This window comes from Zea mays, chromosome 4, assembly GCF_902167145.1.
Source record: "Zea mays cultivar B73 chromosome 4, Zm-B73-REFERENCE-NAM-5.0, whole genome shotgun sequence".
NCBI lineage: Eukaryota > Viridiplantae > Streptophyta > Magnoliopsida > Poales > Poaceae > Zea > Zea mays.
The window spans coordinates 56,646,336-56,671,598 of NC_050099.1; positions in this window are offsets into that span (position 1 = coordinate 56,646,336).

The following is a 25,263-nucleotide window of genomic DNA, read 5'->3' on the forward strand; positions in this document are numbered from 1 at the left end:
CGAAAAGAGGCTTCGTCGGCCCGGGAGCACGTGGCTTCCCTGGCCGAGGAGGTGCAGCAGCGGCGGCTGGAGCTTGGCCAGGTCGTCCGCTAGCGGGACCAACCCCGGAGTCACGCTGCCGAGGCCGTGAGCTGGGCTGAGGTCCTTGGGGGACAGCTGGCTGAGGCTACGGAGCGGCCAGCCGAGGTGTCTGCTTGGGCCGGAAACCTTGCGGAGACCCTGGCTGCGATGGCCCAAGCGCGGTGCTGGCGTCCTCCTTCGAGGTGGAGACCCTTCCGCCCGTGCCGCCGTCCGATGCCGGGCCAGATTCCGCCGAAGGTGGAAACGACGTCGAGGGTGCTGTTGCTCCCTCTGTCGATGTCTGAACCTGCAGGAACAGTTTGCATGTAGTATGCATATGTTTTTGTGGCCGCCGAGGCCTAAACATTTTATTGTCGTGTTATAAAGTTGCGTTTCCTTTCCTCTTGTTTCGAGTATCAGGACTTGTTCGTTGGTAGCAGAATCGCTTATCCGAGCAAGAGTTACTTTTCGCGGAAGGTGATGAGTGAGGTATCCGTATCCCGGAGGCGTAGGAGTCCCTCGGCTCGGTCGGCCTTGCCGCTTACGTGCACTCTTACTCGTTCACAGGATTCTGTTATCGATATAGTCGAGAAGGCACGAAAATCATTCTGGCAGAAAAGTTTTTCGAGCGTTAGGACTTGTTCGGTAGCAGAATCGCTTATTCGAGCGTGAGTTACTTATCGCGGAAGGTGATGAGTGAGGTATCCGTATCCCGGAGGCGTAGGAGTCCCTCGGCTCGGTCGGCCTTGCCACTTACGTGTACTCTCGTCGTTTTCAGGACCCCGCTATCGAAGCAGTCGAAAAGCGCGAAAGACGTTTTGGCAAAAAGACTTTTTTCCGAGGAAAATTTTGACGCAGAGGGGGTTCCCCCCTTTTAGCCCCCGAGGGAGGGTCGGGCTTTGCCGAGGCAAGGCTGACCCTTCCTTGACGGTTAGACTTTATTTATGTATGTAAAGAGAACGAGGTATATGAACGACTTGAAACATCTTAAGGGTAAAAGCGACGTAGCTGTTGGATGTTCCAAGCATTGCTGTAGACCTCGCCTTGATCGTTGGCCAGCTTGTATGTTCCGGGCTTCAAAATCTTGGCGATGATGAACGACCCTTCCTAGAGAGGGGTAAGCTTGTGGTGCCCTCAGGCGTCTTGTCACAGCCGAAGTACCAAGTCTCCCCCTCGGGCGTGGTAGCGTCGCATAGACTGCTGATACCGCGCTGAGTGCAGTAAGGCCACGTCCCGAGCCTCTTCCAGCTGGTCCAGTGAGTCTTCTCGGCTGGTCTGGTTGCTTCAGTCGTCGTATGCCTTTGTCCTCGGGGAATCGTATTCTAAGTCTGTGGGCAAGATAGCCTCGGTCCCATAGACTAGAAAGAACGGCGAGAAACCCGTGGCTCGGCTCGGCGTCGTCCTCAGACTCCAGACCACCGAGGGTAGCTCTTTATCCACCGCTTGTCGAACTTGTTGAGGTCGTTGTAGATCCTCGGTTTAAGTCCCTGTAGAATCATACCGTTGGCACGCTCCACCTGCCCATTCGTCATGGGGTGAGCTACGGCGGCCCAGTCCACACGGATGTGGTGGTCCTCGCAGAAGTCCAGGAACTTCTTCCCAGTGAACTGTGTGCCATTGTCGGTGATGATGGAGTTCGGGACCCCAAAGCGATGGATGATGTTGGTGAAGAACGCCACCGCCTGCTCGGACTTGATGCTGGTTAGGGATCGGGCCTTGATCCACTTGGAGAATTTGTCGATGGCGACCAGCAGGTGCGAGAAGCCCCCGGGTGCCTTCTGCAAGGGACCAACGAGGTCCAGACCCCACACAGCAAATGACCAGGTGATGGGTATTGTCTGCAGGGCCTGAGCGGGCAGGTGCGTCTGTCTTACGTAGAATTGACACCCTTGGCAGGAGCGTACAATCCTAGTGGCGTCAGCCACCGCGGTCGGCCAGTAGAAACCTTGTCAGAAGGCGTTTCCCACGAGGGCTCGGGGTGCTACGTGGTGACCGCAAGCCCCCGAGTGTATTTCTTGCAATAGCTCCTATCCTTCGGCGACGGATATGCATCGTTGGAGAATGCCTGAGGGGCTGCGGTGGTAGAGCTCCTTTTCATCACCCAGTAAGACGAACGACTTGGCGCGCCGCGCCAGTCGCCGAGCTTCGGCCTTGTCGAGGGGTAGCTCTCCTCCGAGGAGATTTTCCAGGTACGGGGCCTGCCAGTTCGGGTTAGGCGTGACCCCATTCCGCTCTCCTTCGACGCGCAGGGCCTCACGCTCGGCGACCGAGGATACCTCGGGCTGGGCCGAGGCCTCCTCGGGCTCGGGCGTGTCGTCGATCTTGACGGAGGGTTGATGTATGTCTCTGGAGAAGACGTCAGGGGGAACCGTTGTCCGCCCCGAGGCTATTTTTGCCAGCTCATCCGCAGTCTCGTTGTACAGTCGAGCGATATGGTTGAGTTCCAGCCCGTAGAACTTGTCTTCCAGGCGCCGAACTTCGTCGCAGTAGGCTTCCATCTTCCGGTCGCGGCAGTGGGAGTTCTTCATGACTTGGTCAATGACAAGCTGCGAGTCGCCACAAGCATCGAGGCGCCGGACCCCTAGCTCGATGGCGATGCGCAACCCGTTAACCAGAGCCTCGTACTCGGCCGCGTTGTTTGACGCCGGGAAATGGAGGCGCAGCACGTAGCGGAGATGTTTCCCGAGGGGTGAGATGAAGAGCAGGCCAGCACCTGCTCCTGTTTTCATCAGCGACCCATTGAAGTACATGGTCCAGAGTTCCGGTTGGATCGGAGCTGTTGGCAATTGGGTGTCGACCCATTCCGCCAGGAAATCCGCCAAGACTTGGGATTTTATGGCCTTCCGAGGGACGAACGAGATTGTCTCGCCCATGAGCTCCACTGCCCATTTTGCTATCCTACCCGAGGCCTCTCGGCACTGGATGATCTCCCCTAGGGGAAGGATGACACCACAGTCACCAGATGAGACTCGAAGTAGTGTCGCAACTTTCGCCGCGTCAGAATTACTGCGTACAGTAGCTTCTGAATTTGTGGGTAGCGAATCTTGGTCTCGGATAGCACTTCACTGATGAAGTAGACCGGCCTCTGGACGAGCAGTGCATGCCCTTCTTCTCGTCTCTCGACTACGATCGCGGCGCTGACCACCTGAGTGGTTGCGGCTACGTAGATCAAGAGGGCTTCTCCCGCAGCAGGGGCACCAAGATGGGCGCGTTTGTAAGGAGCGCCTTTAAGTTTCCGAGGGCTTCCTCGGCCTTGGAGGTCCAAGTGAAGCGCTCGGTCTTCCTTAAGAGACGGTACAAAGGTAGGCCTTTTTCGCCGAGGCGCGAGATGAAGCGGCTCAGAGCCGCAAGGCATCCCATGACCCTTTGTACTCCTTTCAAATCTTCGATAGGCCCCATGTTGGTGATGGCCGCGATTTTCTCCGGGTTGGCCTCGATGCCCCGCTCGGAGACGATGAACCCCAGGAGCATGCCTCGGGGGATTCCGAAGACACACTTCTCGGGATTGAGCTTCACGCCCTTCGCTCTCAGACACTTGAATGTCGTTTCAAGGTCAGAGAGGAGGTCAGAGGCTTTCCTCGTCTTGACAACGATGTCATCGACGTAAGCCTCGACCGTTCGACCGATGTTGTAACACCCCTGGTGTTTATATTCTGCTCGACAACGAGTACGGATTTAAGCACGTGATATCAGTAAATAAGACAGACACTAAGGTCTAATTATTTTTTGCCTATCGCGATTTTAATATCGCATCTGTTCCGTCTGTCGCGAGTGCGACGTCGTTTTTATTTTTATTTGTCCGGGCTCTTCTGAAATTTTTGTGATGTTCGGAACATAGCTGTTCCGAAAATCGGTGCGTCCGGTGATTGTTTAAAATTCATCGCTCGCGCGAATACGAATTCAGAAGCTCGACTCATTCAGATGATTTTATCCCGAACAAATTAGTTTGAACTCAACGACTAAAATTATTCGGGGCAAAATAATTTGTATCGCGCGTTGTCTAAGAAAAATCGTGCGCGAGGTTATAATCCAATTTATTCTTCAGCACGCTGTTTCAAAGACAAACTCGCATATACGTTCGCAGAGATTGTTTCGGCTAATTTCGGTCAAATCACGCAGAGCAGATTAAAATACCGAAGCCGAACTCGTTTCAATCTGGTCCGGTTACATCGTGGCCAGAATAGTCACAAAAAAAAATTACCCTGGCTGTGGAACCAGGTGTTCAAATGTTAGACATATTTTTATCTGATTTTTTTAACCACATCAACTGTCGTTTGGTTCGATTTGTGCGTTTCTTGTCTCGATTCGAATCTCCAAATATAAATAATGGGTGGAAACTCATTTAATTCCGAAAAATTCACCAAAACAAATCCTTTCCAATTGTTGCTGTCGATCCAAATTAGTCGACCCTTTTGTTATCGCTAAAAATATCGATCTAAAAATATCTGCGATTTTCCATTATAAAAAAAAGAGAAAGAAAAGAAAATCTACTCGATCCTATCTACAGCCGCTCCCTGTTCTGATTGTTTTCTTCAACCTTCGTTCCCATCCGCGCACGCGGGGTGAAAAAAATCTTCTCGCCGCCGAGCGCTCCTATCCTTATCCCCGCCACCGCCCTTGGTCTCCTACAAACCTCCGGCCAGCGCTCCTCTTCCTCCCACTTCCCAGCGCCTCCTCTGCTTTTTCCTCTGCGCCGCCGTCTTCAAGCTTGAAGCTCCAGCGCTTTGGCCAAGTTCGCCCCATGCATGGTGCCCGGATTTCTGCTCGCGTCCGGCTTCCTCTGCTCCTTGCTTCTTCCTTCTCTCTCGCACTTGCCGTGGAGCTTCGTTTTCCAGCGCCTGCTCCATCCATGGCCGGCTGCAGCTCGCTAGACTGTCTCTGCTCTCTCCATGTCGCGCTTCTTCTCCCAGCCCAGCCAGCCGCTTCTCCCTGAGCTCGGCTCCTGCCTTCCCTGCTGCGCGCGCTCCTCTCCCTCTACCCTCTCACTGCCGCGCGCGTCCTCCCATGGCCGCGGCACCCCTGCTCGGGGTTTCCTGGTGCCGTGCTTCTGCGCGCGCTCGCTCCAGCTCGAATTTCCTCTGCCCAGCCGGATTCCTCTACGCCGAGGCCCTGCTCGACCGCGCGTCCTTAGGTTCCAGCTCGCCGTCGAAGCTCTCCTGTCGCGCACGGCTCCCATGGCGCGCCTTTGCCGAACTCGTGGTCGTGGTCTCGCCTTGCTGCCGCAGCCGCGCCTACTGCCGCGCACGGCCTGCTCCCTTGTGCGCGCTCTGCTTCCTCGCCGAGCTCGTCCCTGCGCGCCGAGGTCGCGCGCAGCTCTCCCAGCTTGTCGGTGTTCCCAGCTCGCCCTGTCTGCGCGCCGCGCTCCCTTGTCGTGGTTTTCTGCTTCCTTGTCGCGCGCGCAACATTTCGTTGTCCCTCGTCGTGCCGAGTTCTCCTCTGCACCCAGTCGCGTCCTGTTTCCTGCTTACCAGTGCGTCCTCTCGGCTCGCTCGGTTTTAATTCCTAATCGCGTCGTCGACCTTGTTGTTCGCCGTCGTTCGTCGTCCTCTAGTCCCAGTTCGATCCACCCGTGCGTTCGCTCCTCATCTATCGGGCTTCGCGTGTGCTTGTCGTTTGCCGTCGAGTCGTCGAACCCGTTATCCGTTGCTCAACCTCCACCTCGCCAGCTCGCTCTAAACACGATCTCGTCGTCCGCAAGTCACCAAGAAACCCTAAGAATCGGGTGAAGACGGAGCAAGCAACGTGGTGTTCACCAAGTGCGCGACAACAAGCTCGAACATCCTGCGCGACTCAACACTACCGGAATCGCGTTCTTTGCCGAGTGTCTAAGACACTCGATAAAGGCTATTTTACACTCGGCAAAGGCTTTGCCGAGTGTAACACTCGGCAAAGATTTCATCGGCAAAGGGTTCTTTGCCGAGTGCTTTTTTTCGGACACTCGGCAAAGATTTTGCCGAGTGTCAAAAGGCACTCGCGAAAGAAAAACACTCGGCAAATTAAGAATCGAAAAAATTTAAAAAAAAAACAGCAAAACATTTTTTAAATTCTAGCAACAACTCTCCAACCCTACCCTATTACCTTACCCGTTGCCCTATCATTTTTCACTATTATTTTGAATCAAACTTATATGTTTTGTAAATGGTGAGATTCGAACTCGCAACCTCTCTCTCGCGCATACACTCCTATACCACTACACTACTACACCAATTATGTTTATATTACGATTTCCATTCCCCATGTACTATAACAAATCGAGAGTAATTTGATTATTTAAGGCACTAAATGAGTTCATTTGAAAATGTGACAAACTATAAAGTTGCATAACTTTTTGAGATCTAAAAGTTTTATTTTAATAGTTTCTACATCCGAGACCGTTTATAAAATTTGAATTTTAAATTTAAAAACTTCACATGAAATTTTCAATGATAAGATGATTTCAAATCAAAAAATTGTCAACTACAAAGTTTCATTACATTTCAAGACCTACAACTTTTATTTTGGTGGTTTTTCCATCCGAGACAGTTTGAAAAATTCAAATTTCAAAATTCAAACATAGTTTTGCATAACAAGATGATTTCAAACTAAAACATTGTCAACTACAAAGTTTCATAACTCTTCAATACCTACAACTTTCATGTTGGTGGTTTTTTCTTTCGAAGACGTTTTCAAAATTCAAATTTTAAATTTTTTAAATTCAGACGTAGTTTTCGTTGACAATATGACTTCAAATGAAAAAGTTGTCAACTATAAACTTCTATAACTTCTCAAGATCTACAAAGTTTATTTTGGTTGTTTGGTAATTTGTTTATCTCAGATGATGGTTCTAACAATATGCACAAATTCTATACGTCTCTCTCGTAGTTTCATAAACTACGAGAGAGATATAGGTTTTATGAACAAATTTATTTTTATTTTGTCATATGAAGAAATGTTCAATATATAAATTGTACATCATGATGAGTTATACAAATTTGTAGTTGAAAACTTTTTCATTTGAATTAATTTACTACTTTAAAATGTGATTTTTAAATTGTCTTTGCCTAGTGTTGGAGAAAAAACACTCGGCAAAGAGCTCTTTGCCGAGTGTTGTATTTGTGACACTCGGCAAAGAGCCCTTTGCCGAGTGTCAAAAAAAGACACTCGGCAAAGAAACTCTTTGCCGAGTGTCAAAAATAAAACACTCGGCAAAGAGCTTCTTCGCCGAGTGTTTTATTTTACCGAGGGTTTTTTGCGTGGCACTCGGCAAAGAGCTCTTTGCCGAGTGCCCGAAATAAAACACTCGGCAAAGAATATGGCACTCGGCAAAGAGCCAAATTCCGGTAGTGCAAGTTTGATTCATCAAAATTATTCAGTCAAGGAAAAGATCTTCAGCAATTGATTACCGAAGAAAAGAAGGCCCCTGAGTGACGTCAACCGGAACCCGTAGTCATACTTCTGACTATCTCGTCAAATTAGTCAGGGTAAGTTGATTCGTATTTCCGTCAACAAGGTCTATAAATAGATTAAATAAAATTGTTGATCACAATAAATATTATTAATTTAGCATGTGTATATTGTGATGATCGATTTAGATAGATCAGTAAATCAAGTAATTAAGATACACAATTTAAAGAGTTACTAAAAAAGCTAGAAATAAAAATAGATGTTCGAGTGTTATTATGCCGATTTGGTTAATAGATGTAGTCGATGCCCTACTGTGATATCCATGATGCTTAATGCTTGGTTTTAAGTGTTTCATCCTTTTTAGAGTAGATTATCTATAATATACTTGTTATACTTGTGCTCATAGATATGCATCGTGCATCTCATGAGGTACGATAAATAATCGCGCGATGCGGAAGACGATCCAAGTCGACCCCAAGCGCGGACTAATTTGCAAGATGAAGCTGATGGACCAACCTGAAGATGGACAATGGAGCGAGTATCGGAATAAAGGCTGATCGTCAAGTGAACGTCATCTAACAACACTAACCTAGTGTTACTCAGGCAAGCCCCGGTGCATGCAACCCCTTTCCTTGTGTTTTTAAATACTTTTCGCACACTTAAGTCTAGTGAAATGTGCATTAGGTTCATAGGAGTTGCTTGAAACCCTTTGATGCATTGCTTTCCTTGATATCCATACCTTTATAGATACTTCTGTGAAGTATCAAAATTATGATTTACAAAAATGCTTAGCCTTGCTTAGATCTTGTGGATAGAGGTTGTCCTCAGTCTAACCCGGGAGAGGATGGCTTCTACCTGCAAGAATATTTTCATTTGGAGCAATAGTGGAATCTTACTGCAAAGTTCCCTGTGATGCTCTTTCATCCTAAGGAACAGACACAATCCTAAGGATGGAAATACTTAAATTGAGACTTGGGTTAGGAACAGGTGATGTTCTACCCAGGTTGGTTAAGGATTAATGCGTATGTAGGCGTGCTGACCGAGGACCCTTTAACTGGTCACATGCCTCGTCATGGGTAAGCCTTGCCTCGGGCAGACTAAGGCCAGAATAAGATAACACGAAATGGGCGTGGAGCGGTGGCGAGAGTAGCGTGTACCCTCCGTGGCAAGAGGCTGGACGGTGGTGTATCTGTGCTCTCGGTTTGTGTGAACCTGATCTTGTCTTAAGAACCCCGGTGGCGGGTTGACATATGCAAGGGTTAAGTGCTACATATGTCGTGTGATTGGAGATCCTCAGCTGAGTATAATCGATTCGGATCGCCGTACCTTCGCGGTTATGAAGACTTGGTCACTTCCCTGCAACCTAAAGTCAGGATGTGAACACTATGGATAAAAATGATGTTGTATTGATGAGATGTTGAAATTAGACTAGATGCAAATAGAGTCTATTAATACTTAATATGGCGTTAAAAGATTGAAAGTAAGGACTCACTTTAGTAAGCTACTTCTGCAAAACTATAAGTTGATTTTTGCTAAAGCCTCTCCTTGACTCCTATTTATCCAGCATACCCTTGAGAGTCTTTTCCTTAGTCGGGTAAGACTTGCTGAGTAATTCCATACTCAGGGTTTTATTCCCTGTTGTTTTTTAGGTTCTAACTTTGTGCTGTTGTTGATGGTGTTAAGTGCCGGTGGGCTCGGCCTTCTTATATAAGTATACCCCGTCTTTATCTTCTTATTGAGGATGATCACTTGAGCTAGCATATATTTTAAACTTATACTTTTGTAATCACTCCGATAAAATAATGTAAAATTTTTGTAACCTGTAAAATTTGGTAATAAGATTTCCACTGCAAAAATGTTGTGTGTGTGATTTGTGTTACTTAATCCCGCGGTTCTGGTTGTAAGTGGTTTATCCGATGTCCTTGGGGCAATCAGACGGATCCTGTTAAGTTATTTGGTGCACATGCATAGTCGTCTGAGGTCTTTGAGACAAGGACAGGTGCATGTGGGCCCAATAACTTGGGAGGTTCTGCCACAGATGTGCTCTCCGAACACGTGGTTCATGCACATTTGGTATGTCGCACCTGCATTCCTCAAGCCAAATGGCATAGTAGTATAGCAGTACATGCAAAAAGGTGTGATGAAAGAAGTCGCGAGCTGGTCGGACTCTTTCATCTTGATTTGGTGGTAATCTGAATAGGCGTCGAGGAATGACAGGGTTTTGCACCCAGCAGTGGAATCCACAATTTGGTCGATGCGAGGCAGAGGGTAGGGAACCTTCGGACATGCTTTGTTTAGACCAGTGTAGTCTACGCACATCCTCCACTTTCCACCTTTCTTTTTCACAAGCACAGGGTTAGCTAACCATTCAGGATGGAATACCTCTTTGATGAACCCTGCGGCCATCAGCTTGTGGATCTCCTCGCCTATGGCTCTGCGCTTTTCTTCGTCAAAACGGCGCAGGTGCTGCTTCACGGGTCGGGCTCCAGCTCGGATATCCAGCGAGTGCTCGGCGACATCCCTCGGTATGCCCGGCATGTCCGAGGGACTCCACGCAAAAATTCGACGTTTGCGCGAAGAAAGTCGACGAGCACTACTTCCCATTTGGGGTCGAGCTCGGAGCCGATCCAGACTTGCTTGCAGGCGTCGTTGCTGGGGTCGAGAGGGACGGACTTAACCGCCTCAGCTGGTTCGAAGTTGCCAGCGTGGCGCTTCGCATCAGGCACCTCCTTGGAGAGGCACTCCAGGTCGGCGATGAGGGCCTCGGACTCGGCGAGGGCCTCGGCGTACTCCACGCACTCCACGTCGCATTCGTACGCGTGTCGGTACGTGGATCCGACGGTGATGACCCCGTTGGGGCCCGACATCTTGAGCTTGAGGTAGGTGTAGTTGGGGACGACCATGAACTTGGCGTAGCACGGTCTCCCCAGCACTGCGTGGTAGGTTCCTCGGAACCCGACCACCTTAAACGTGAGGGTTTGCTTTCGGAAGTTGGAGGGAGTTCCGAAGCAGACGAGCAAGTCGAGTTGTCCAAGGGGCAGGACGCGCTTCCTGGGGATGATCCCGTGAAAGGGCGCCGCACCGGCCCGGATCGTGGACAGATCGATCTCCAAGAGCCTGAGGGTCTCGGCGTAGATGATGTTGAGGCTGCTGCCCCCGTCCATGAGGACCTTGGTTAGCCTGGCATTGCCGATGACGGGGTCGACAACGAGCGGGTACTTTCCTGGGCTCGGCACGCAGTCGGGGTGGTCGCCTTGGTCGAAGGTGATGGGCTTGTCGGACCAGTCTAGGTATACTGACGCCGCCACCTTTACCGAGCAAACCTCCCAGCGCTCCTGCTTGCGGTGCCGAGCCGAGGCGTTCGCCACTTGCCCACCGTAGATCATGAAGCAGCCGTGGACCTCGGGGAACTGCTCTGCCTTGTTGCCCTCCTTCTTGTCGTTGTCTTGGCCTTTGCCACCTTCCGCCGGGGACCCGACTTTATGGAAGTAGCGCCGAAGCATGATGCATTCCTCAAGGGTGTGCTTGACGGGACCCTGGTGATAGGGGCACGACTCCTTGAACATCTTGTCGAACATGTTGGCCCCTCCGGGAGGCTTCCAAGGGTTCCTGTGCTCGGCGGCAGCGACAAGATCTGCGTCGGCGGCGTCGCGCTTCGCTTGCGACTTCTTTTTCGCCTTCTTCTTCACGCCACACTGGGCGGACGCCTCGGGGACGTCTTCCTGCTGGCGTCCCTGAGGCTGCTTGTCCTTCCGGAAGATGGCTTCGACCGCCTCCTGACCAGAGGCGAACTTGGTGGCGATGTCCATCAACTCGCTCGCCTTGGTGGGAGTCTTGCGGCCCAGTTTGCTCACCAGGTCGCGGCAAGCAGTGCCGGCGAGGAACGCCCCGATGACATCCGAGTCGGTGATGTTGGGCAGCTCGGTGCGCTGCTTTGAAAATCGTCGGATGTACTCTCGCAGGGATTCCCCTGGCTGCTGGCGGTAGCTTCGGAGATCCCAGGAGTTCCCAGGGCGCACGTACGTGCCCTGGAAGTTTTCAGCGAAGGCCTTGACCAGGTCGTCCCAGTTGGAGATCTGCGCAGGAGGCAGATGCTCCAGCCAGGCTCGGGCTGCGTCGGAGAGGAACAGGGGGAGGTTGCGGATGATGAGGTTGTCATCGTCCGTTCCACCCAGCTGGTAGGCCAGCCGGTAGTCCGCAAGCCACAACTCCGGCCTTGTTTCCCCCGAGTACTTGGTGATGGTAGTCGGGGTTCGGAACCGGGTCGGGAACGGCACCCGTCGTATGCCCGGCTGAAGGCTTGCGGACCCGGTGGTTCGGGCGAGGGGCTCTGATCCTCCTTACTATCGCAGCGTCCCCCACGCCTAGGGTGGTAGCCTTGGCGCACCTTCTCGTCGAGGCGGGCTCGACGGTCGCGGTGGTGGTGCTCGTTGCCGAGGCGACCCGGGACTGTAGGCGTCGCGTCCCGCGTGCGCCTGGTGTGGACCGAGGCCTCCAGCACGAGTCGGAAAATTGCTGCGCGATGCTCCGGGGGGTACCCTTGCCTTCGGGAGGCAGAGCTCTCGGCCCGTCGGACCATGGCATCCTCCAGGAGATTCTTGAGTTCTCCCTGGATATGCCACCCCTCGGTGGTGGATGGCTCTGGCATTGCTCAGAGTAGTATCGCCGCTGCAGCCAGATTCTGGCCGACCCCGCTGGAGGCCGGGGGCAGCCTTGCCCTGGCATCGTCAACGATACGGTGCTAGACGTCCTGGGCCTGATGACGCGCTTCTCCGGTGAGTGCGGCTTGCCCACTCCTGCTCGATGTTTTGCTGGAGCTGCACAAGTTGCCCTGCTTCCTCGTCGAGCTTGGCCTGCATCTCGTGGATTTGCTCGAGCTGTGTGTCCTGACCCCCCGCAGGAACTGGGACCACAGCTAGCTCCCGCAGGATGTCAACGCGAGGCGCAGGCCCAGGGGGATCGCCATCCTCCGGCATACCAAGGTGGTTGCCTTCGTCGTGACCCCCTAGATCGACGTGGAAACATTCGCGACTTGGGTCACAACCTTCGTCGTCAAGGCTGTGGCCATCATCGGAGCGATTGGAGAGGTAGTAGTCACATGCGATCATGAAGTCTCGCATGGCACTGGGATTACTGAGCCCGGAGAAATCCCAACCGGAGTCGGGACCATCCTCTTCCTCGGAACCCAGGGGCCCGTAGGTTGAGACGGCCGTCAGTCGGTCCCAAGATGACCACATATGGTACCCCGGAAGGTTAGGATATGCCTTTATGAAAGCGTTCACCGAAGCGGGGTCGCTTGGTGGATCGAAGCTGAATCTAAAAGGCACAGGGTGGAAAACGGACGATACCTCTCGATCGATGGACGGTGACGAGGTCGCGTCAGGGACGGACTACACCGTTATCTCAGGTACGAGGCTAACGCCCAGCAAGTCCTTCGTGAGTGTGCTGGCGTCATTTGTCCGCTTGGGGTTGGCATGTTGCGGGGAAACAACGCCCGTCGTTGTCTCAGGCGCGAGGACAACGCCCAACATGTCCCCCGCTGGGGTGCCGACGTTGTCGACTCGCTCGACAGCCAACGAGATGCCGCCTCCTGCCTGGCCACGGTTGCCCCGTCTCCTCCTCCTGCGGCGAGGAGGGTGGCGGGACAAACCCGGATGCTGTTCTTCCGCCACGGGGGAAGACGTCGTCGAGTTCGCCGCCGCCGGGCGAGCTGACGACCGTCGTTGCCGCTGTCGCGCTGCGGGGGAAGGAGTACCATGTCGTAGCTGCCGTCAAGGGACATGAACTCGAGACTCCCAAAGCGGAGCAGCGTCCCGGGCTGAAGAGGTTGCTGAAGACTACCCATCTGGAACTCAACGAGAAGTTGTTCGTTAACACACAGCAGGCCCCTACCTGGTGCGCCAACTGTCGGCGTTTCAACCCCAGGGGCTCCCTGGACCGACGAGTAAATTTGTCGTTGCGCGTCCCAGCCCTGATGGGTTGGCACAAGATGGAACACAAGGGGAAAGCGTGGCTCATGTTATCTCGCACCAGGGGGTGTGCTCGTAGTAGGGGTTACAAGCGTTCACGAGAGAGAGAGAGAGCGAGCCTGTTCGTCAGCTCGTCCCTCCGCGCAACCCTCTCGCATGAAGGCCCTGTACCTCCCTTTTATAGATGCAAGGAGAGGGTCCAGGTGTACAATGGGGGGTGTAGCTAGGCGCTAACGTGTCTGGCAGAGAGGTGCCTGAGCCCTATGTACATGCCAACGTGGCTGTCGGAGAGGTGCTAGAGCCCTGCGTAGGCGATAACGTGGCTGTCGGAGAAGTGCTTGAGCCCTGTAGAAGCACAGCTGTTGGTGCTGCTGGGACCTTGCTGATGTATCCTTGCTTCCGTAGGGGGCTGAGAACCACCGTCGTCATGGACGCACGCGAGGAGCCATCATTACTTGTTACCGGGGCGAGCCAGATGGGACGCCGGTCTTGTTCCCTTGTAGCCTGAGCTAGCTAGGGGTAGGGTAATGATGTATCCCCCATGGCGCGGTCGGTCTGAGCCCAAGGTCGGGCGAGGCAGAGACTTCCCCTGAGGCCGAGGCCGGGGTCGGGCGAGGACGCGATTCCTCCCGAGGCTGAGGTTGAGGCCGAGCCCTGGGGTCGGGCGAGGCGGAGACCACCTTCCGAGGCCGAGGTTGAGGCCGAGCCCTAGGGTCGGGTGAGGTGGAGACCTCCTTCCGAGGCCGAGGTTGAGGCCGAGCCCTGGGGTCGGGCGAGGCGGAGGCCTCCTTCCGAGGCTGAGGCCTAAGGTCGGGCGAGGGCGGAGCTTCCTGTTGTGCCTGGGGCTGAACTTGGCTGTTGTCAGCCTCACCCTGGCGGGTGGCACAACAGTCGGAGCGGGGCGAGCGGCGCTGTTTTCCTGCCAGGTCGGTCAGTGAAAGGGCGAAGTGACTGCGGTCACTTTGACCTTGCCGACTGAGGCACGTGTGTCAGGATAAGGTGTCAGGCGATCATCGCATTGAATGCGCCTGCGATACGGTCGGTTGGTGAGGCGATTTGGCTAAGGTTGCTTCACAACGAAACCTGCCCGAGCTGAGCTTCGGGCGAGTCGAGGGTGCGCCCGTTGCTTGAGGAGGCCCTCGGGCGAGGCGTGAATTCGTCCGGGACTACTATTCCCGCCCGTGGCCGGGCTCGGGCGAGGCGAGATCGCGTCCCTTGGTAGACGAGGCCTTGACCTGAATCGCGCCCATCAGTCTTTGCGGTTTGTGCTGATGGTGGTTACCAGCCGTGTTTAGGAGTGTTGGGGGTACCCCTAATTACGGTACCCGACAATTAGTGATAAGAAAATTTCTCAAGCATTCATACCATGCTCTTGGGGCTTGCTTGAGCCCATAATGTGCCTTTGAGAGCTTATAAACATGAGAAGGATACTCACTATCTTCAAAGCCAGGAGGTTGCTCAACATATACCTCTTCCTTGATAGGACTATTGAGGAAGGCACTCTTCACGTCCATTTGATATAACTTGAAGTCATTGTAAGTAGCATAGGCAAGTAATATACGAATTGACTCATGTCTAGCTACGGGTGCATAGGTTTCATCGAAATCCAAACCTTCGACTTATGAATAACCTTTGGCAACAAGTTGGGCTTTGTTCCTAGTAACCACACCATGCTCATCTTATTTGTTGTGGAATACCCACTTGGTACCTACAACATTTTGGTTAGGATGTGGAACCAAATGACATACCTCATTCCTCATGAAGTTGTTGAGCTCCTCTTGCATTGCCACCACCCAATCCGGATCTCTTAGTGCATCCTCTATCCTATACGGCTCAATAGAAGACACAAACGAGTAATGTTCATAGAAGTGAGCAAATCGAGATCGAGTGGTTACCCCATTGTGAATGTCACCAAGTATGGAGTTGATGGGGTGATCTCTTTGAATTGCTTGGTGGACTCTTGGGTGTGGCGGTCTTTGATCCTGAATTTCTTGATCATCTTCATCTCCCCCTTGATCAATGTCCTCCTCTTGAGGTGGCTCATCGTCTTGATCTTGATCCTCGTCCTCTTGAGCCATTTCCTAATCTTGAGTTGGTGGAGATGCTTGTATGGAATATGATGGTTGATCTTGTGCTTGTGGAGGCTCTTCGGATTCTTTTGGACACACATCCCCAATGGACATGTTCCTTAGCGCGATGCACGGAGCCTCTTCATCATCTAGTTCATCAAGATCAACTTGCTCCACTTGGGATCCATTAGTCTCATCAAACACAATGTCACAAGAAACTTCAACTAATCCAGTGGACTTGTTGAATACTCTATATGCCCTTGTGTTTGAATCATAACCAAGTAAAAAGCCTTCTACTGCTTTAGGAGCAAATTTAGAATTTCTACCTCTCTTGATAAGAATAAAGCATTTGCTCCTAAAAACTCTAAAATAAGAAACATTGGGCTTTTTACCAGTGAGGAGTTCATATGATGTTTTCTTGAGGATTCGGTGAAGGTAGAGTCGGTTGATGGAGTAGCAAGCGGTGTTAATCGCCTCCACCCAAAACCGATCTGGTGTCTTGTACTCATCAAGCATGGTCCTTGCCATGTCTAATAGAGTTCTATTCTTCCTCTCCACTACACCATTTTGTTGAGGTGTGTAGGGAGAAGAGAACTCATGCTTGATGCCCTCCTCCTCAAGAAATCCTTCAATTTGAGAGTTCTTGAACTCCGTTCCATTGTCGCTTCTAACTTGATTCTCAATTCGAACTCATTTTGAGCCTGTCTTAAGAATCTCTTTAAGGTCTCTTGGGTTTTGAGATTTTTCCTGCAAAAAGAATACCCAAGTGAAGCGAGAATAATCATCCACAATAACAAGACAATACTTACTCCCGCCGATGCTTATATAAGCGATCGGGCCGAATAGATCCATGTGGAGAAGCTCAAGCGACCTGTCGGTTGTCATGATGTTCTTGTGTGGATGATGAACTCCAACTTGCTTTCCTGCTTGGCATGCGCTACAAATCTTGTCTTTCTCAAAATGAACATTTGTTAGTCCTAAAATGTGCTCTCCCTTTAGAAGTTTGTGAAGATACTTCATTCCAACATGGGCAAGTCGACGATGCAAGGCTAGCCATATTAGTCTTAGCAATTCAGCATGGTTATCATTAAAATCAACTAAGTATAGTTGACCATCTAACACTCCCTTAAATGCTATTGAATCATCACTTCTTCTAAAGACAGTAACACCAACATCAGTAAAAAGACAGTTGTAGCCCATTTTACATAATTGAGAAACTGAAAGCAAATTGTAGTCTAAAGAATTTACAAGAAAAACATTAGAAATGGAATGGTCAGGAGATATAGCAATTTTACCCAGACCTTTGACCAAACCTTGATTTCCATCCCCGAATGTGATAGCTCTTTGGGGATCATCATTTTTCTCGTATGAGGAGAACATTCTTTTCTCCCCTATCATGTGGTTTGTGCACCCGCTATCGATTATCCAACTTTACCCGTCGAATGCATAAACCTACAAAACAGATTTAGGCCTTGTTCTTAGGTACCAAAACAGTCTTGGGTCCTTTGACATTAGAAACAAGCACCTTGGGTACCCAAACACAAGTCTTTGGACTCTTGTGTTTGCCCCCAACATATTTGGCAACTACTTTGCCTGATTTGTTAGTGAGCACATAAGATGCATCAAAAGTCTTAAATGAAACATTATGCTCATTTGATGCATTTGCAATTTTATTTTTAGGCATTTTGATATGAGTTGAATGCCTAGAGCTATAAGCCTCATTACTATACATAAAAGCATGATGAGAAATATTGTCAGGTTTTCTAGCATGAATTCTCCTAATCTTATGCTCAGGATAGTTTTCATGATATAAAATGTAACCTTCTCTATCCTGAACAATGGGAGCCTTACCCTTAACAAAATTAGATAATTTGTTCTTGGGGGCATTAAGTTTGATGTTGCTTTGGATCCCTTGTTGGAAGCCAATGCCATCCTTAATGCCAGGGCGTCTCCCATTATAAAGCATGGTTCGAGCAAATTTAAAATTTTCATTTTCTAATTCATGTTCGGCAATCTTAACATTTAATTTTGCTATGTGATCATTTTGTTCTTTAATCATGGCAAGGTGATCATCAATAGCTTCAATATCAACATATCTACATCTAGTGCAAATAGTAACATGCTCAACAGTAGATGTAGAGGATTTGCAAACATTCAATTTTTCAATCTCAGCAGTTCATTTATCATTCTCGATTCTAAGACAAGAAATTGAATCATTGCACATATTAAGCTCTTTAGATAATTTTTCACATTTTTCTACCTCTAGAGCATAAGCATTCTTCAATTTAACAAATTTCTTATTTTCCTTAACGAGCAAGTCCTCTTGACATTCTAAGAGATCATCCTTCTCATTAATGGATTCTATAAATTTATTTATTTTCTTCTTTTGATCTTTAGTAAGGTTAGCGAAAAGAGAAGTTAAATCATCATTATCATCACTAGAGCTACCCTCATCATCGGATGTAGTGTATTTAGGGGTATCTCTAGAATGTACCTTCTTCTTCTTGCCGTCCTTAGCTATTAGGCATTTGTGGCTGACGTTTGGGAAGAGAAGTCCCTTGTTGATGGCGATGTTGGCGACGTCCTCATCGGAGGAGGAGTCAGTGGAGCTCTCGTCGGAGTCCTATTCCCGCCCCATGTGTGCTTCACCACCCTTCTTGTAGTATCTTTTCTTCTCCATCTTCCTTTTCCCTTTCTTGTCGTCGTCCCTATCACTGTCACTTATATATAGACATTTTTCTATAAAGTGACCGGGTTACCACACCTGTATCAAACCCTCTTAGAACGGGGCTTATAGTCCTTTCCCTTCCTTTGTTTGAGGATTTGCCGAAATCTCTTAATGATAAGAGCCATCTCCTCGTTGTCGAGCTTGGAGGCGTCAATTGGGAGTCTACTTGGTGTGGATTCTTCCTTCTTTTCTTTTGTTGCCTTGAATGCAACGGGTTGCACCTCGGGTGTGGAGGTGGCGCCTTGCTCCAAGTTGACAATATGTTTGGAGTCTTTGATCATTAGTTCAAAGCTCACAAACTTGCCAATCACTTCCTTGGGAGACATCTATTTATATCTAGGGTCTCCACATATTAGTTGCACTTGAGTGGGATTACGAAAAACAAGAGATCTAAGAATAACCTTGACCATTTCATGGTCATCCCACTTGGTGCTCCCAAGGTTGCGCACTTGATTGACCATGGTCTTGAGCCGGTTGTACATTGCTTACGACTCCTCTCCTTGAGGACGAATCAACCGAGTTCTCCCTCGATTGTCTCGCGTTTGGTGATCTTGGTCACTTCGTCCCCCTCGTGCGTCGTTTTGAGGACGTCCCAAATTTCTTTGGCATTTTCAACCCTTGCACCTTGTTATATTCCTCTCGACACAAGGAGGCAAGGACTATAGAAGTTGCTTGGGAGTTAAAATTCCTAATTTGGGCAACCTCATCCAAGTCATAGTCCTCGTTGCCCACCTGTGGTGCCTGCGCTCCAAACTCAACAATATCCCATATGCTTTCGTGGAGTGAGGTTAGATGGTGCCTCATTTTATCACTCCACATGCAATAATCTTCACCATCAAAATATGGTGGTTTGCCTAGGGGTACCGAAAGTAGAGGAGCGCACTTTGGAATGCGAGGATAGCGAAGAGGCATCTTAATATACTTCTTACGCTCGTGGCGCTTTGAAGTTGTAGACTCGGTGCCGGATGTGGAAGGTGATGAAGAGTCGGTCTCGTAGTAGACCACCTTCTTCATTTTCTTTTTCTTCTTGTCACTTGATGGAGGAAGAGGATTCCTCCTTGTATTTGTCACCGGACTCCCTTGACAGAGTCCTTCCCGAGCCTATGGCCTTGTCGTCGGTGACAATCTCCCTCTTGGCGTGACTCCAGACATCACTTCGAGTTTGTTAGACTCTTAATGAAGCACAGGCTCCGATACCAATTGAAAGTTGCCTAGAGGGGGGTGAATAGGTGAAACCTGAAATTTACAAACTTTAAACACGCACTAAGGCTAGGGTTAGCATTAGAATTTAATCAGAGTATGGAAGATAGTTCTCATTGCTTAGAGTTGCTCAATCAATGCGGACAACATTTGGGAGCAAAATTCAAATCAATATGAGCAAGAGAACTTTTAGAGAGAGGAAAGAGGGGAAAAATCAAGTGAAGATCAACGAGTGAACACGATGATTTGTTTACCGAGGTTCGATTCCAAAGAACATAGTCTCCGTTGAGGAGGCCATAAAGGCCAGGTCTATTCCAACCCTTTCCCTCTCTCAATCGGTCACACAGACCAGTCGAGGCTTCTCCTTAATCACTTGGGTCACTAAGACCCCGCAAGGATCACCACACACTTAGGTGTCTCTTGCTAGCTTTACAAAGCACTTAGAGAAATAAGAATGAGAAGGAGAAAGCAATCCAAGCAACAAAAGAACACAAAACACCCTCTCTCCAGTCACTAAGCAATTGAGTTGATTTGGAGGCTTGGAGAGGATTTGATCTATTGAATGTGTCTTGGAGTGTAGTCTTTTGCTCTTGTATTGAATGTTGAGTTCAGAAAACTTGGATAGCTTGAATGGAGGTGGTTGGGGGGTATTTATAGCTCCAACCACTATTCTAGCCGTTGCTATCGATGGCGCACCGGATAGTCCGGTGGTGCACCGGACAGGACACTGTTCACTGTCCGGTGTGTGCCACGTCAGCACACCGTTGGGGTTTGGAGCGGTTGACCGTTGAAGTTATTTGTCTTGTAGTTGCATCGGACAGTCCCGTGGCAGGCCGGACATGTTCGGTGCGTTCTGACTTCTCTGCTTTGACTTCTGACATGCACTGTTCATCTTTTCCAGTCGACCGTTGGCGCAGGTTACCGTTGCTCCGTAGGCTCATCGGACATGTCCAGTGCACACCGGACAGTCCGGTGAATTATAGTGGAGCGCATCCTTGGAAAACCAGAGAGTGGCCAGTTTGGATGGTGCTCGGCTTGGGGCACCGGACAGTGTCCGGTGCGCCACTGACCGCACCATTCCAAGTCTTTGCTCCAAACTTTGTTGAGTCCCCAGCTTAATTTCTTTCTTGGTTTATATTGAACCTTATGAACCTGAGATAAAAGACATCTAGGCAAACTAGTTAGTCCACATGGTTTGTGATGGACGTCAACCACCAAAATCGATTATAGGAAATGATTAAGCCCATTTCTCTTTCAGAATCTACAGATAAAATTTATTTGATTACAAAATCTCTACGAAACCAAACATAGCCTAATGTTTGTTTACGTCCACTGAAGTTTAGTACCTATCACATTAGATATTTGATAGTTAGAAATATTAAATATAGTCTAATTACAAAACTAATTACACAGATGAAAATTAAACAAGAAGATGAATTTATTAAATCTATTTTCCTATAATTTTGCTCATACAGTAAACTTTTGCTAATTATGGATTAATTAGACTTAAAATTTTTGTCTCATCATTTAGTCTTTAGTTGTACAATTAGTTTTAGGGATAATTGCGTTGGTGCCCTATTTTAGGGTGTAACTACATATTTACCTCTGTTTTTTAGACTTTATATGTTTGCCCTTGTTTTTCAAAACAAAGTTGATGTATGTGTTAGAGAATTAGGCACTATCAATTTTAATTTAATCTAGAAAACCAGTGTGATGTATGTGATAATATGTATGTGCATGTGTGTATTACTACTCGCATAAGCAGTAAACAACAGTAAAATATGCACAATTGCTAAGAACAGAATGTACCCTGCAGATGGACCGATGCTCAAGGCATCAGTTGCTCCATTCACACGAGACTTCTCGTGTGTATGTTCGATGTAGTCATACGCAGCCGATGCAGACAGATGTACGCAGTGTAGTCCCTCGAACAGTGCCGACGACGAGGAACCGGATCAGCGTTGGTCGCACAGACGAAGCGAGCAGTCGTGAGTACGCTCCCCCAAAAACCTGATCGCCCACACCCGTGCAAGTGTAGCTCTACGGACATTAATTTTGGAGGCATGCTCTCCCACTCTCTCTGTGCTCACAGAAGGTAAGACAGGAATGGGCTAAATGCAACACGTCTGAGAGATTGTTCGCGTGAAACCAGAAGAACCAGCCTCCTCCGTATTTATACATGCGCAGAGGGAGGGGAACGGACAGTAACGGCCGCCATAAGAGCCAGAAACTGACAGCCATTATAGCCCGTCCGTTACTGGCCATAAGACAGGAAACAGACAGTAATGGACGGTCATCACTCCACGCAAAATGTGCAACCTTTATGAAGGAATATTCAGACCAGGGTCCGATCTACCACGAGCCATGGGCCACGACCCGGCCGACGGCGCGCGCGTGTGGCAGTCCTTCATCTTTTTCTCAACTTCTCAATAGATGCACCAATGGTCAACCTATTTAAGTTGATTGATTTGTCCCTTGAACTTCCGGTATGGTACTAAAATATTGGTACACCATATCATTAAAGTGGGCTTTTAGCATTGACTATTATTGAATATTAATTTGGGCCAAGCCCACATTAATCCAACAATCCCCGCCAAATGCTAAGTCACACTAAAATGCTCTCATCATCTCAAATGTTTGATATACAGGTGTTTTGATGGAGATTGTTAAGTTGAACATCCACATAGAACCTAGACTACACTTAACCACAACTGCACAATAGACTAGGCCTTGAATTGGCACTTTTGCGTGGAATGAGTTTCATCTAAACTGTTTACCAGTACTAGATTGCTGAGTGCATCCCCTCTGGTTGGAGCATATAAGTCAAACTCCATAGCCTTTCATGGGTATCTGGAGACCACCCAGATCCCATAAACTGTGACTAGCAGTTAACCCATATAGGTATGTTCCTCTAAAGATGTTCTATAGAACAACATCTTTGCTTCACAAAGCCACTTGGAACATATTAAGGTGTAAACACCAACCTACCTTACAGTAAGGAAAGATGTTCATCTGAAATGAACCTTATTAAGTGTCTTTCATCTCAGTCTACCACTAGCTTGTTTCACCATTCTAATTCATGGGATCTCCGATCACATAGAACAGGTTACCACTATGATAAACTTTAGGTGGGTCTTAGGCCAATCTCACTTGATGCACTATCTATCACACTATGTGATAGCCCCTTAGTAAATTGATTTGCCAGATTTTTAGACGTATGCACATAGTCCAACGCTATTACTCTGGAGTTTCTCAATTTTCTGACAGATTTCAAACGCCTCTTTATGTGCCTTATCGACTTCATATTATTCTTAGAACTGTTTATCTTAATTATCACAATCTGGTTGTCACAGTTCATGGAAATGGCCCGCACAGGTTTTTCAACCACCGGTAAATCCATAAGGAGTTCATAAAGCCACTCTGCCTCAATTGAAGCAGTGTCTAATGCTGCGAGTTCTGCTTTCATAGTCGACCTCGTTAAGATGGTCTGCTTGCAAGACTTTCATGAAACAACACCACCTCCAAGTGAAAATACAATCCACTTGTGGCATATATTTCATGAGCATCAAATATCCAATTTGCATCACAATAACCCTCCAGTACTGTTGGGTACCCGGTATAATGGATGCCTAAACTCATAATACTTTTTATAGCGCAGAACTCTTTTAAAAAGCACACTAGTGATCATCTCTTGGATTTGAAACAAACCCGCCAAGTTTGCTCACAACAAACGAGATGTCAGGCCTTGTAGCGCTAGCTAAGTACATGAGTGAATCAATTACTTGGGAATATCTCAATTGATCCCTAGATATCCTTCGATTTTTCTTCAATAGCTTACTAGGATCATAAGTTGTTGGAGCAGGTTCACATTCGCTATAACCAAAGCGACTCAAAACCTTTTCCACATAATGGGATTGCAGAAGTGTGATCCCACCATCGCCTTCTCTCAGTAGCTTAATGTTAAGAATAACATCAGCTTCTCCCAAATCTTTCATTTCAAAATTATTAGACAAAAAGTTTTTTTTGTCTCTTTAATCACATCAAGACTCGTCCCCAAGATTAGAATGTCATCAACATACATCCATTGCTTAGGTGCTTATTTTAGGCCATATCAAGATTTCAATAATTTACAAACCATGACTTCTTGACCGTTTGCTACAAACCCAACTAGTTGCTCCATATAGATTTCCTCATCTAGCTCTCCATTTAGGAATGTTGTCTTAACATCCATTTGATGGACGAGAAGAACATGAGAGACAGTCAGAGAAAGTAGCACACGAATTATGGTCAATCGAGTCACAGGTGAATAAGTATCAAAGAAATCATCACCTTCCTTATGTGAATAGCCTTTAATTACAAGCCTCGCCTTGTACCTTTCAATTGTACCATCAGGCCTAAGCTTTTCTTAAACACGCATTTACTCCCAATGGGCTTGCACCCATAAGGACGCTCAACGACCTCCCAAGTTGCATTAGACATAATCATGCTTATAAAACGACGTTTAAACGTCGTTTAAACTATAAAACGCTGGAAAAAACCGAAACGATGAAACGTTTTACTTTTCTCCTTAAAATGTCGTTTAACGACGTTTAAACGTCACGTTTTGGCGTTTAAACGTTGTATAGCGTGAAACGCCACGTTTCACGCGTTTAACGGCGGCCCAGCCCAATTTCACCAGAGCCACGCTCAAGTTTAGGGCTTTCAGTTTCACCAGAGCCGCGCTCAAGTCCACTGCTCTGCCCCTAGGCCGCCACTCTACTCCAAGCCGCTCTAGGCCGCCGCTCCTCCCTGTCAGCCTCCTCCAGGCCGCCGCTCCAGGCCGCCGCCGCTCTTCCGCCGCCTCTCCAGGCCGCCGCTCAGCCGCGCCAGGCCGCCGCTCAGCCGCCAGCAGCTCCAGGCCGCTCCAAGTCGCTCCCGCTGTCCGCCGGCCACTACAGAGACAACCCTGCCTCTAGCTTTACTTCACTGGTGATTGGTGAGTAATGGCAGAGACCGTCCTCTAGCTGTTCAACCTGATTAATCCAAATCTACCATCTTAATTTGCTGAAGGAAGAAGGATTGAGGTGAGGTGCTGTCATCTGAACATATGCATTCCAGTATTGCAGAATAGATTGGAGGAGAAATGGCTGATTTTAGCATGGAAGCATCTGCAGCTGGCTCTCAAATACGAAGTGATGGATATGATCCACTGAAAGATCCAAAAAGGAAACCCAAATCTGATGATTCAGGCTGGAAGTATGCCTATTATGTAGAGCCTGGCAAGCGAGAGTTGATCCAATGCGTCCTTTGCCCGAGGCAAATTAAAGGAGGAATTCTGAGGGTGAAGAAACATCTTGTGGGCAGATACAAAGATATCCTCAAGTGTCCCAATACCACAACTACAATTGCTAGAGAGTTAAAGGCGGCTTTGGATGAAGGAAAAAGGGATAGACCAAAGGGACAATACTTTGATGAAGTTGAATCACATGAGAATGAAGATGATGATGTTGTGGAAGTAATTGGGTCATCATCAAGAGGAGGCAGCAGCACTGGAACAACCGGCAAAAGAAAGGAATTATCAAGCAAGGCATCAACCGTTGGGGCAACAAAAAAGCCCATTACAAGTTTGCTCTGACGTACACCCCAAGAGGTTGTCGCGGAAAGGTATGCCAAGGGGACAACTCAGAGAACCATCAATGCTGCAATGAAGCCCAAAGAAGAAAGAGAAGCTGTTTGTAAGGAGATAGCCAAGTTTTTCTATGATTGTGGCATACCCTTCAATGCTGCCAACTCAAGACAATTTGAGGTAGCTGTAGAGGCCATTGCACAGTATGGTACGAGGTTCAAATCCCCTAGTTTCCATGAGCTACGAGAA